This window comes from Aethalodelphis obliquidens, unplaced genomic scaffold (assembly GCF_003676395.1).
Source record: "Aethalodelphis obliquidens isolate GAN/ISIS:26980383/991018 unplaced genomic scaffold, ASM367639v1 scaffold5, whole genome shotgun sequence".
NCBI lineage: Eukaryota > Metazoa > Chordata > Mammalia > Artiodactyla > Delphinidae > Aethalodelphis > Aethalodelphis obliquidens.
The window spans coordinates 43,879,590-43,892,339 of record NW_020837949.1 but is presented as its reverse complement, the minus strand read 5'-3'; the positions used below and the strand labels follow the sequence as shown (position 1 = coordinate 43,892,339).

General features: G+C 39.9%; 1 protein-coding gene and 1 pseudogene across 3 annotated transcripts in view; both read left to right on the top strand.

The window, feature by feature from the left end:
• The window catches only part of AVL9 (AVL9 cell migration associated), a 94,791-nt gene that overhangs the window by 79,318 nt on the left and 2,723 nt on the right, over positions 1–12,750 (top strand). The gene's annotated exons all lie outside the window — the stretch shown is intronic.
• Positions 211–2,307, top strand: LOC113618253 (V-type proton ATPase 21 kDa proteolipid subunit pseudogene; annotated as a pseudogene).

Here is a 12,750-nt window from a genome sequence, read left to right as displayed (position 1 = left end):
CTTCTCTAGTTGCAGTGAGCGGGGGCTACTCTTCGTTGTGGTGCGCAGGCTTCTCATTGCGGTGGCTTCTCTGGTTGCGGAGCTCTAGGCACACGGGCTTCAGTAGTTGTGGCGCACAGGCTCTAGAGTACAGGCTCAGTAGTTGTGGCTCACAGGCTTAGTTGCTCTGTGGCATGTGGGATCTTCCCGGACCGGGGCTCGAACCTGTGTCCCCGGCATTGGCAGGCAGATTCTTAACCACTGCACCACCAGGGAAGCCCATGTTTGCTTGTTTTTTAAAGAAACTGAAACTTCTATATCTGCTAGTGAAAGAAAATGCTTTGTTTTGCTCTGAAGATTCTGCAGTTGTTTAGGTGTATCTTGGTGCATAAATTACAAAGAATAATGCTAGTTAAATGCCAATAAACTATTTTACTCTTTTTATGTGAAACATACAAATTTCGGAGGGTGATGGTGGCAGTGGTGCCTCTTACTACCTTATGTAAAACACTTGAACATTTTCATCAATATTGCCATCATCTGTTTAATATTCCCAGTATATTTTCTCAAAGTCTGTTTACTTAAAATTGTATGGAATGATGTAATAAGCAATGACATCTGAATTACACACACACACACACACACACACACACACAAAGAAAGTAATAGTTCAGTTTTTAAAAATAAGTTTCTGTATTTTGGCAGGAACACAAATAGAATTTTTGGCATTCATTATATTAGATGATTAATGATATTTCTTTTGATATAAAGTCCTCTTATTTAGGGTTTAATATTCCATATATTCTAATGAGTACACTTTTCCCAAATAAAAATAATTAAGAAATTTTAAACTTTTTCATGCTAATGTTTTAATTTCTGATGATAATAAAGAAAAGAGATTAAATATTTAGTAGACCATTTCCAGGAAAAAAAAAACATTGACATATTTTACAGTGGTGTCCCCTAGGAGGTTCCGTGGATCAAGGGTAAAATAAGTTCCTTTGCGTACCACTAAACAGCTGGCTCTCTCCCACAGAGAGAAGAATATTTTCAACATGGAAAATATATGATACAGCATGTGCTTAGTATTGGGAAAATATCTACTTTCAAATACATATATTAATGTTTGTATTTCAGTGTTTTTCCTCTAAAAATAATGTTACTGGTACAATGAAAAATAACAGGGAAAAGGAATCACAATAAAAATGAAAGGGGAGGTGACACTGCAGGGCGGGCCCACAGGCTGCAGGGTGGACAGCGGATGCAGGGACGCGGTTTGAGCTCCCGCCCCCCCATGGCGTCGTTGCCGCCATGACGGGCCTAGTGCTGCTGTACTCCGGGGTCTTCGTGGCCTTCAGGGCCTGCCTGCTCGTCATGGGAATCTGCTACACCAGTTTTGACTTGGGCTCCCGCTTTGATGTGGCATGGTTCCTGACGGAGACTTCCCCCGTCATGTGGTCAAACCTGGGCATTGGCCTAGCTATCTCCCTGTCTGTGGTTGGGACGGCATGGGGCATCTACATCACTGGCTCTTGCATCACTGGGGAAGGGGTGAAGGCCCCAAGGATTAAGACCAAGAACCTGATCAGCATCATCTTCTGTGAGGCTGTGGCCGTCTACGGCATCATCATGGCGATTGTCATTAGCAACAGGGCTGAGCCTTGCAGTGCTCCTGACCCCAAGGCCATTGACCATCAAAACTACCATGCAGGCTACTCCCTGTTTGGGGCTGGCCTCACAGTGGGCCTGTCTAACCTCTTCTGTGGAGTCTGTGGGCATCGTGGGCAGTGGAGCCACCTTGGCTGATGTGCAGGACCCCAGCCTCTCTGTAAAGATTCTCATTGTGGAGATCTTTGGCAGTGCCATCGGCCTCTTTGGGGTCATCGTTGCAATCCTTCAGACCTCCAGAGTGAAGATGGGTGATTAGATGATCTGTGTGGGTGGGGCCACCCCCCCACTCTTACTTATTTGTGGTTTTCCCGGGACAGCTGGAGCCGTGCCCCTTAGGCTTTCAGGGGGCTTGGTGTTCAGGGCCCTCCCTGCACTCACTTCTGCTGCCTGTGGACTTGGAGGCACTGCCTGGCTGGACCCTCAGTGTGGCGAGTGGGCTGCTGATGACTGTGCAGCTTTGCACCTGTGTCCCACCTCTACCTCCAACCCATCTTCCCAGTGTTTGTGGAATAAACATGGTATTGGTCTGGGTCAAAAAAAGTGAAAGGGAAATGTGTTATAATTCAGAAGCTTTAATTTTCAACAAATCACTAGCCTAATATATCTTCCTCTTGTTGGAGTTTTTATTCTTACTGTTGCTCATACTGCCCTCTCTCTGCTCAGTGGTTTTTGGTTCATTTTTAATTTTTTCTGGCCTCATCTGTCTCTACATAGCCAGACCTGAGAACTGATTGCAGGGAGCCTCGATGCTGAGTCACGGTGGACACACGTTTGCAGTTAGCTCTTGCACACTTGCCCTTGGGCGTCAGGCCCCTGTGGCCCACCAGGCCATATTCCTGGGACCAGAGGTTTGCCCACACTATGCGATTGACGAGGAGGTTTGAATGGTGGTTACAGTGCCTGCTGTCCTTGTGGGTCCAGCAGTCAAGAATCCCAGGTGTCTCCCATCCCATGGAGCAGTAGTCAGGCCTGGTCAGTGGTTCTTGTTGACTAGTGGGCTGCAGAGTCATTTAACGTGACTCTAATTGTCTGATAGCTTTCTTTATATCTGGTATAATAAGATATTCTAGGTTCCTTGTACATTTCTTCTTTCTTTTTTTTTTTTGCAATTGAATTTATTCTTTTTTTAATTTAATTTTTATTTTATATTGGAGTATAGTTGATTTACAATGTTGTGTTAGTTTCAGGTGTACAGAAAAGTGATTCAGTTATACATATGCATATTTCCATTCTTTCTCAGATTCTTTTCCCATATAGGTTATTACAGAATATTGAGTAAAGTTCCCTGTGCTCTACAGCAGGTCCTTGTTGATTTATCTTTTTTTTTTTTTTTTGGCCATGGCTCACGGGCCCAGCCGCTCCGCAGCATGTGGGATGTTTCCGGACCGGGGCACAAACCCGCGTCCCCTGCATCGGCAGGCAGACTCTCAACCACTGCGCCACCAGGGAAGCCCGATTTCTCTATTTATAGTACTGTGTATATGTTAATCCCAAACTCCTAATTTATCCCTCTCCCCTCCCACCTTTCCCCTTTGGTAACCATAAGTTTGTTTTTGAAGTCTGTAGGTCTGTTTTTGTTTTGTAAATAAGTTCATTTGTATCATTTGTTTAGATTCCACGTATAAGTGACATCATATGATATTTGTCTTTGTCTGACTGACTTCACTTAGTATGATAATCTCTAGGTCCATTCATGTTGCTGCAAATGGTATTATTTCATTCTTTTTTATGGCTGAGTAATATTCCATTGTGTGTGTGTGTGTGTGTGTGTGTGTGTGTGTGTATCACATCTTGTTTATCCATTCCTGTGTTGATGGACATTTAGGTTGCTTCCATGTCTTGGATATTGTAAATAGTGCTGCAGTGAAACATTGGGGTGCATGTATCTTTTGTAATTATGATTTACTCCAGATATATGCCCAGGAGAGGGATTACTGGATCATATATGCTAGTTCTATTTTTAGTTTTTTAAGGAACCCCTATGCTGTTCTCCATAGTGGTTGTACCAATTTACATTCCCACCAACAGTGTAGGAGAGAGTTCCCTCTTCTCCACACCCTCTCCAGCATTTATTGTTTGTAAACTTTTTGATGATGGCCATTCTGACCAGTGTGAAGTGGTACCTCACTGTAGTTTTTCTTTTTTTTTTTTTTTTTTTGCGGTACGCGGGCCTCTCACTGTTGTGGCCTCTCCCGTTGCGGAGCACAGGCTCCGGACGTGCAGGCTCAGTGGCCATGGCTCACGGGCCTAGCCGCTCCACGGCTTGTGGGATCTTCCCGGACTGGGGCACGAACCCGTGTCCCCTGCATCAGCAGACGGACTCTCAACCACTGTGCCACCCGGGAAGCCCTCACTGTAGTTTTGATTTGCATTTCTCTAATAATTAGGGATGTTGAGCATCTTGTCATGTGATTTTGGCCATCTGTATGTCTTCTTTGGAGAAATGTCTATTTAGATCTTCTGTCCATTTTTTTGATTGGGGTTTTTGTTTTTTGATATTGAGCTGTTTGTATATGTTGGAGATTAATCCCTTGTTGGTTGCATTGTTCGCAAATATTTTCTCCCATTCTGAGGATTGTCTTTTCATTTTATTTATAGTTTCCTTTGCTGTGCAGAAGCTTTTAAGTTTAATTAGGTCCCATTTGTTTATTTTTGTTTTTATTTTCATTACTCTAGGAAGTGGATCCAAAAAGATATTGCTGCAATTTATGTCAAAGAGTGCCCTAAGTTTTCCTCTAAGAGTTTTAAATAGTATTCGGTCTTACATTTAAGTCTTTAATCCATTTTGAGTTTATTTTTGTGTATGGTGTTAGAGAATGTTCTAATTTCATTCTTTTACATGTAGCTGTCCAGTTTTCCCAGCACCACTTATTGAAGTGATTGTCTTTTCTCCATTGTATATTCTTGCCTCCTTTGTCATAGATTGACCATAGGTACATGAGTTTATTTCTGGGCTTTCTGTCCTATCCCATTGAGCTATATTTTCTTTTTGTGACAATACCATACTGTTTTTATTACTGTAGCTTTGTAGTATAGTCTGAAGTCAGGGAGCCTGATTCCTCCAGTTCTGTTTTTCTTTCTCAGGATTGCTTTGGTTATTCAGGGTCTTTTGTGATTCCATACAAATTAAAAACTTTTGTTCTAGTGAAAAATGCCATTGGTATTTGATAAGGATTGCATTGAATCTGGATTACCTTGGGTAGTATAATCATTTTGACCGTATTGATTCTTCCAATCCAAGAATGTGGTCTATCTTTCCATCTGTTTGTGTCATCTTCAGTTGCTTTTATCAGTGTCTCATAGTTTTCGAGTACAGGTTTTTTGCCTCCTTAGGTAGGTTTATTCCTAAGTATTTTATTCTTTGTGATGGTAAGTGGGATTGTTTCCTTAATTTCTCTTTCTTATCCTTCGTTGTTAACTGTATAGAAATGCAAGAGGGACTTCCCTGGTGGTCCAGCGGTTAAGACTCTGTGCTCCCAATGCAGGGGGCCTGGGTTCGATCCCTGGTCAGGGAGCTAGATCCTGCATGCTGCAACTAAAAGAGCCCACATGCTGCAGTGAACATCCCGCGTGCTGCAATGAAGATCCCACGTCCTACAACTAAGACCTGCTGCAGCCAAATAAATAATAAATGTTAAAAAAAAAAAAAGAAATGCGAGAGATTTCTGTGTATTAATTTTGTATCCTGCAACTTCACCAAATTCTTTGATGAGCACTAGTAGTTTTCTGGTATAGCATCTTTAGGATTTCTGTGTATAGTATCTTGTCATCTGCAAACAGTGACAATTTTACTTCTTCTGTTCCAATTTGTATTCCTTTTCTGTCTTTTTCTTCTCTGATTGCCATGGCTAGGACTTCCAGAACTATGTTGAGTAAGAGTGGCAAGAATGGACATCCTGGTCTTGCTCCTGATCTTAGAGGAAATGCTTTCAGCTTTTCACCACTGGGAGTATGTTGTTAGCTGTGAGCTTGTCATATATGGCCTTTATTATGTTGAGGTAGGTTCCCTCTATGCCCACTTTCTGGAGACTTTTTATCGTAAATCAGTGTTGAATTTTATCAAAATCTTGTTCTGCATCTATTGAGATGATCATATGTTTTTTATTCTTCAATTTGTTAATGTGTGGAAAACGTCATGTTTGGTCACCTTGGAGCCCACTACCTGGTCTCATTGTTTTCCCCCATCCCTATTCCCGACCACCCTTTGATCTCTCATTTCTGGAAACTGTAAGCCCATTCATCTATTGTAGAGTAACCCCCCGTGACTCAATATTACCATAGTGCGATGTCATTTTGTGCTATTTTGAACAATTAAAAGACTTTTTTTTGAAAAAAGATAAATTTGTATCACACTGAATGATATGCAGATATTAAAAAACCTTTGCATCCCTGGGATAAATCCCACTTGATCATGCTGTATGATCCTTTTAATGTGTTGTTGGATTCTGTTTGCTAGTATTTTGTTGAGGATTTTTGTATCTATGTTCATTGGCCTATAATTTTCTTTTTTTGTGGTATCTTTGTCTCATTTTGTAATCAGGGTGATGGTGGCCTCATAGAATGAGTTTGGGAGTGTTCCTTCCTCTGCAGTGTTTTAGAATAGTTTCAGAAGGATAGGTGTTAACTCTTCTCTAAATGTTTGATAGAATTCGTCTGTGAAACCATCTGGTCTTGGACTTTTGTTTGTTGTAGGTTTTTAAATCACAGTTTCAATTTCAGTACTTGTGATTGGTCTATTCACATTTTCTATTTCTTTCTGATTCAGGTTTGGAAGGTTATACATTTCTAAGAATTTGTCCATTTCCTCTAGGTTGTCCATTTTACTGGCATATTGTTGCTTGTAGTACTTTCTTATGATCCTTTGTATATCTGTGGTCAGTTGTATCTTCTTTATTTTTAATTTTATTGATTTCAGATCTCTCCCTTTTTTCTTGATGCCTCTGGCTAAAGGTTTATCAATTTTGTTTATCTTTTCAAAGAACCAGCTTTTCGTTTATTGATGTTTTCTATATTTTTCTTTGTCTCTATTTCATTTATTTCTGCTCTGATCTTTATGATTTCTTTCCTTCTACTAACTTTGGGTTTTGTTTGTTTTTCTTTCTCTAGTTGCTTTAGGTGTAATTTTAGGTTGTTAATTTGAGATGTTTCTTGTTTCCTGAGGTAAGATTGTATTGCTATAAAATTCCCTCTGAGGACTGCCCTTGCTGCATCCCATAGATGTTGACTCACTGTTTTCATTTTCATTTGTCTCTAGGTATTTTTTGATTACCTCTTTGATTTCTTCTGTGATCCCTTGGTTGATTAGTAACATATTGTTTAGCTTCCATGTGTTTGTGTTTTTTACAGTTTTATTCTTATAATTGATTTCTAATCTCATAGTGCATAGTGGTCAGAAAAGATGCTTGATATGATTTCAATTTTTGTAAATTTACCGAGTCTTGCTTTGTGGTGCAGCATGTGATCTGTCCTGGAGAATGTTCCATGTGCACTTGAGAAAAATGTGTATTCTGCTGCTTTGGGATGGAATGTTCTGTAATTATCAATTAAGTCCATCTGGTCTAATGTGTCATTTAAAGCCTGTGTTTCCTTAGTGATTTCTGTCTGGATGATCTGTCCATTGATGAAAGTGGGGTGTTAAAGTCCCCCACTGTTATTGTGTTACTGTCGATTTTTTCCTTTTATGGCCTGTTAGCATTTGCCTTATATATTGAGGTTCTCCTATGTTGGGTGCATATATATATACATATTTTTTAATTAGTTAATTTGTTTATTTTTGGCTGCGTTGGGTCTTCATTGCTGCACCCAGGCTTTTCTCTAGTTGTGGTGAGCAGGGGCTACTCTTCGTTGCGGTGTGCGGGCTTCTCGTTGCGGTGGCTTCTCATTGCAGAGCACAGGCTCTAGGCATGTGGGCTTCAGTAGTTGTGGCACATGGGCTCAGTAGTTGTGGCTTGCGGGCTCTAGAGCGCAGCCTCAGTAGTTTTGGTGCACGGGCTTAGTTGCTCTACATCATGTGGAATCTTCCCGGACCAGGTCTCGAACCCGTGTACCCTGCATTGGCAGGTGGACTTTCAACCACTGCGCCACCAGGGAAGTCCATTGGGTGCATATATGTTTACAATTGTTATATCTTCTTCTTGGATTGATCCCTTGATCATTATGGAGTGTCCTTCTTTGTCTCTTGTAACAATCTTTATTTTAAAGTCTATTTTGTCTGATATGGGTATTGCTACTCAAGCTTTCTTTTTATTTCCATTTGCATGGAATACCTTTTTCCATCCCCTCACTTTGTCTGTGTTTGTCCCTACATCTGAAATGGGTCTCTTGTAGACAGCATGTATACAGGTCCTCCTTTTGTATCCATTCAGCCAGTCTATGACTTGATTGGAGTATTTAGTCTGTTACATTTAAGGTAATTATTGATATTATGTTCCCATTGCCATTTTAATTGTTCTGGATTTTTTTTGTAGGTCTTTTTTTCTTCCGCTTCTCTTTTGTTCTCTTCTTTTGTGATTTGATGGCTATCTTTAGTGTTGTGTTTGGATTGCTTTTTCTTTTGTCTGTGTGTGTATGTATTGTAGATTTTTGGTTTGTGGTTACCATGATGTTTTGATATAGCAGTCTATATATATACAAGATTGTGTTAAGTTGCTAGTCTCTTAATTTCAAATGCATTTCCAATATCCTGCATTTGTACTCTCCTTTCTCACAGTTGCTGGTTTTGATATCATATTTGTGTGTGGATGATTTCCTACCTTGCTGTATGTTTGCCTTTACTGGTGAGCTTTCCCATTCATAATTTTGTTTCTAGCTGTGGCCTTTCTTTTCCATCTAGAGAAGTTCCTTTAGCATTTGTTGCAAAGCTGGTCTGGTCATGCTGAATTCTCTTAAGCTTTTGGTTGCCTGTAAAACTTTTGACTTGTCCATCAACTCTGAACAAGAGCCTTGCTGGGTAGAATAGTCTTGGTTGTAGGTTTTTCTCTTTCTTCTCTTTAAATATGTCATGCCACTACCTTCTGACCTGCAGGGTTTCTGCTGAGAAATCAGCCGATAACCTCTTGGGGATTCCCTTGTATGTTATTTGCTGCTTTTCTTTTGTTCCTTTTAATATTTTCTCTTTGTTTTTAATTTTTGTGAATTTGATTAATATGTGTCTTGATGTGTTCCTCCTTGGTTTTATCCTGTGTGGGACTGCGCTTCCTGGACTTGAGTGTTTCTTTTTCCATGTTAGGGAACTTTTTGGCTATTATCTTTTCGAATATTTTCTCAGGCCTGTTTTCTCTCTCTTCTCCTTCTGGGACCCCTACAATGCAAACGTTGGTGTATTTGATGTTGTCCCAGAGATCTCTTAGACTGTCCTTATTTCTTTTCATTCTTTTTTCTTCTGCTCCACAGCAGTGATTTCCACCAATCTGTCTTCCAGCTCACTTATTCGTTCTTCTGCCTCATTTATTCTGCTATTAACTCCTTCTTGCGTATTTTTCATTTCGGTTATTGTTCATCTGTTTGTTCTTTACATCTTCTAGCTATTTGTAAAACATTTCATGTATCTTCTTGGTCTATGCCTCCATTCTTTTTCTGAGATCTTGGGTCATCTTTACTATCATTACTCTGAATTCTTTTTCAGGAAGATTGCCTATCTCCACTTCATTTAGTTGGTCTTTTGGAGTTTTATCTTGTTCCTTTGTCTGCAACATATTTCTCTGCCGACTCTTTTTGTCTAACTTTCTGTGTTTGTGGCCACTGGTGTGTGGAGCTGGGTGTCCTGCCTCTTGTGGGTAGGGCCGTGTCAAGGGATATGTGTAGAGGCAACTGTGGGATCAGGACTACTTTAGGCAGCCTGTCTGCTGATGGGTGGGGTTGTGTTCCCACCCAGTTGGTTGTTTGGCCTGAGGTGTCCCAGCACTGGAGCCTGCAGGCTGTTGGATGGGGCCAGGTCTCAGTACCAAACTGGTGACCTCCAGGAGAGCTCATGCCAATGAATATTCACTGGGGCCTCCACCACCAGTGTCCTTGCCCCCACCATGTGCCACGGCTGACCTCTGCCTCCCCCAGGAGACCCTCCAAGACCCACAGGTAGGTCTGGCCCAAGCTCGCAGTGCATGTGAAACCTTGTGTGTGTCCTCTAAGAGTGGAACCTCTGTTTCCCCCAGTCCTGTGGAGCTCAGGCACTCAAGCCCTGCTGGCCTTCAAAGCCAAATGCTCTGGGGGCTCCTCCTCCTGATGCAAGACCCCCAGGCTGAGAAGCCTGATGTGGGGCTCAGAAATTGCACTCTTGTGGGAGAAACTCTGTCTGCAATATAATTATTTTCCAGGTTGTGGGTTGCCCACCTGGCAGGTATGGAATTTGATTATATCATGAAAGCACCCCTCCTACCATCTCATTATGGCTTCTTTTTGTCTTTGGATGTAGACTATCACTTTTAGTAGGTTCGAGTCTTTTTTGTTGATGGTTGTTCAGCCGTTAGTTGTGATTTTGGTGTTTTTCATGAGAGGAGGTGAGCTCAAGTCCCTCTACTCTGCCATCTTATCTCTAACTCATAGCCTCCTTTGTACATTTCTTGTCTCACATCTGGAATTAGCCTTTTTTTTTTTTTTTTTTTGTCAAGAATCTTTGTTTCCTTTAGTGGGAAGTATTATTTCAAGACTACCATCCATGGGCTAGGATGCTCACTGCCATAGGATTGGTGACTGTTTTGAGGCCTGTTCAACAGAAAGGAGAAAAAAAATTTTTTTAATGTATTATGAATTTGTATAGGGTTTTAATTTATAAAACCCTGCAAACTCAGGGTTTTACTTATCCTCTTCTACTCTTCCTTTCTCCTCTGCAGGGAATTCCAGTTCTAAGAAGATTCTAGTAATAACAGGTTATATTATTACTCATTTGCTTTAACCACAATACACACACAATAGTATTAGAATACTAATACCAACACTACCACTAATAATGTGACTAAAAAAAGTTAAAGTTTTTTTTTTCCTTAGGGTTTATTCCACTAGGGATGCACAAATTACTGTTTTAAGTTGATTGAAACTTCCTTTTTATGGGGTTATGCCACCCCCATATACTAATTTAGATTCTTTTGCTTCATCTTAAAATCTTTAATTTTGTTTTATAATTATGTAAAATATTTACATAATTCCAAAGTCAAATTTATAAAACAAGGTATGTTCAAAGAAGACTTCTATTTTTAACCCTCATACTGTTCTTTTCCTTTCCCTCTAGTTAACCATTTAAAAATGTTTATATTTATCTTTTTAGCTTAAGCACATAGCAAATTTTGTAAATAATGTACATTTTACTGTATATACACACTTTTCTCCACTTTGCCCTTTAATGATATATTCTGGAGATCTACTTTATGGATCTGACATTATTTAACCAATCCTGATTTAACCAATTGCTGATGGATTTTGTGTTGTTTCTGGCCTTTTTGCTATTACAAATACTGTTGTAAGGAATAACAGACCTGTGCATACATTTAAAAAACACTTTTGCCAGTTTATCTTTGGGAGAGATCCCTAGATATAGGATTGTGATCAAAGGGTTATTTTACCAGTATTGTCAAATCTCCCACAGCTACCATATTTTGCAGGACTATCAGGAATGTATGGGTGTGCTTGTTTCTCTGCCAACAGTATTCAAACTTTTGGATTTTTGCCAATACATGATAAATAGCATCTCAGTGTTGGTTTTATTGTGTGTTTCTCTTAGCATATATTATATGGTTTATTTTTCACCTCAGAAGCTCAATTTCTTAGAGATCTTGGCTTTTTTATTTTTATATGCTCTTTAAAGATATTAGAGATACTACCACTTGAAATTTTTTTCCTGTATTGTTGTCTTCTTACTTTGCCTATGGTGTCTTGCCTAGGTGTCTTACTCTATACCAAAGTTTTATTTTTTTGTATGTGAAATTACATTTTGTCTTATTACTTCTGGAATTTGAGCTATTATTAGGAAAGTTTTCCCTACTCCCTCATTATAGAGGAATTAATCCATGTTTCTTCTAGTACTTCTATGAATATATATATATATATCACAAATGGTCCTTGGATTTTGTCAAATAATTTTTCTGTGTTTATTGAAATGATATGATTTTTCTCTTTTATTCTGTTAATATATTATGTGATTTTCAGATGTTAAACCAACCTTTCATTCCTGAGATAAACCCCACTTGGTTAAATCCTTTTTATATTGTTGGAAAGTTTGTGGGGTTTTTTGTTGTTTGTTTGTTTTGGAAAGTTTGTGTTTTAATTTTTATTTTATTTATTATTTTTGGCTGCATTGGGTCTTCGTTGCTGCATGCGGGCTTTCTCTAGTTGTGGTGAATGGGGGCTACTCTTGGTTGAGGTGCGTGGGCTTCTCATTGTGGTGGCTTCTCTTGTTGCAGAGCACGGGCTCTAGGTGCACGGGCTTCAGTAGTTGTGGCTCGTGGGCTTCAGCAGTTGTGGCATGCAGGCTTCAGTAGCTGTGGCTTGCAGGCTTCAGTAGCTGTGGGTCACAGGCGCTAGAGCGCAGGCTCAGTAGTTGTGGCACACGGGCTTAGTTGCTCCGCGGCATGTCAGATCTTCCCAGACCAGCGACCGAACCCGTGTCCCCTGCATTGGCAGGTAGATTCTTAACCACTGTGCCACCAGGGAAGCCCTGGAAATTTTGTTTTTAATGCCAGCTCATTTGATGTTAATCTACTGACAAATCCTTTTCCATACTGTCAGATACTCCAATAATTACTGCAATTCCAAAATAGTAGTCTGAATGATTTACTGTAATTCAGATTCCCCTTGTGACCTATGCATGCCTTCATACAGGTTTTATTGCATGCCTATGTGCCAGGCATTATTAGATGTTGAGGATGCAGAAATAGGGTAGGCACAAGCCCTTGCCCTCACGGCAGTGGTGAAAACAATCGATAAGTATAAGATAGTTTAACGAGTATTGGGTAATACGGGGTACAATTGAGATTTATTCCTTTTTTTTTTTTTTTTTTAAAAATTTTTTTTTTTTTTTTTGTACCCGGGGTTTTTTTTTTGGTTTTTGGGATCTTTTTTTTTTTTTTTTTTTTTTTTTAAGTTGCAGCATGCAGGATCTAGTTCCCTGAC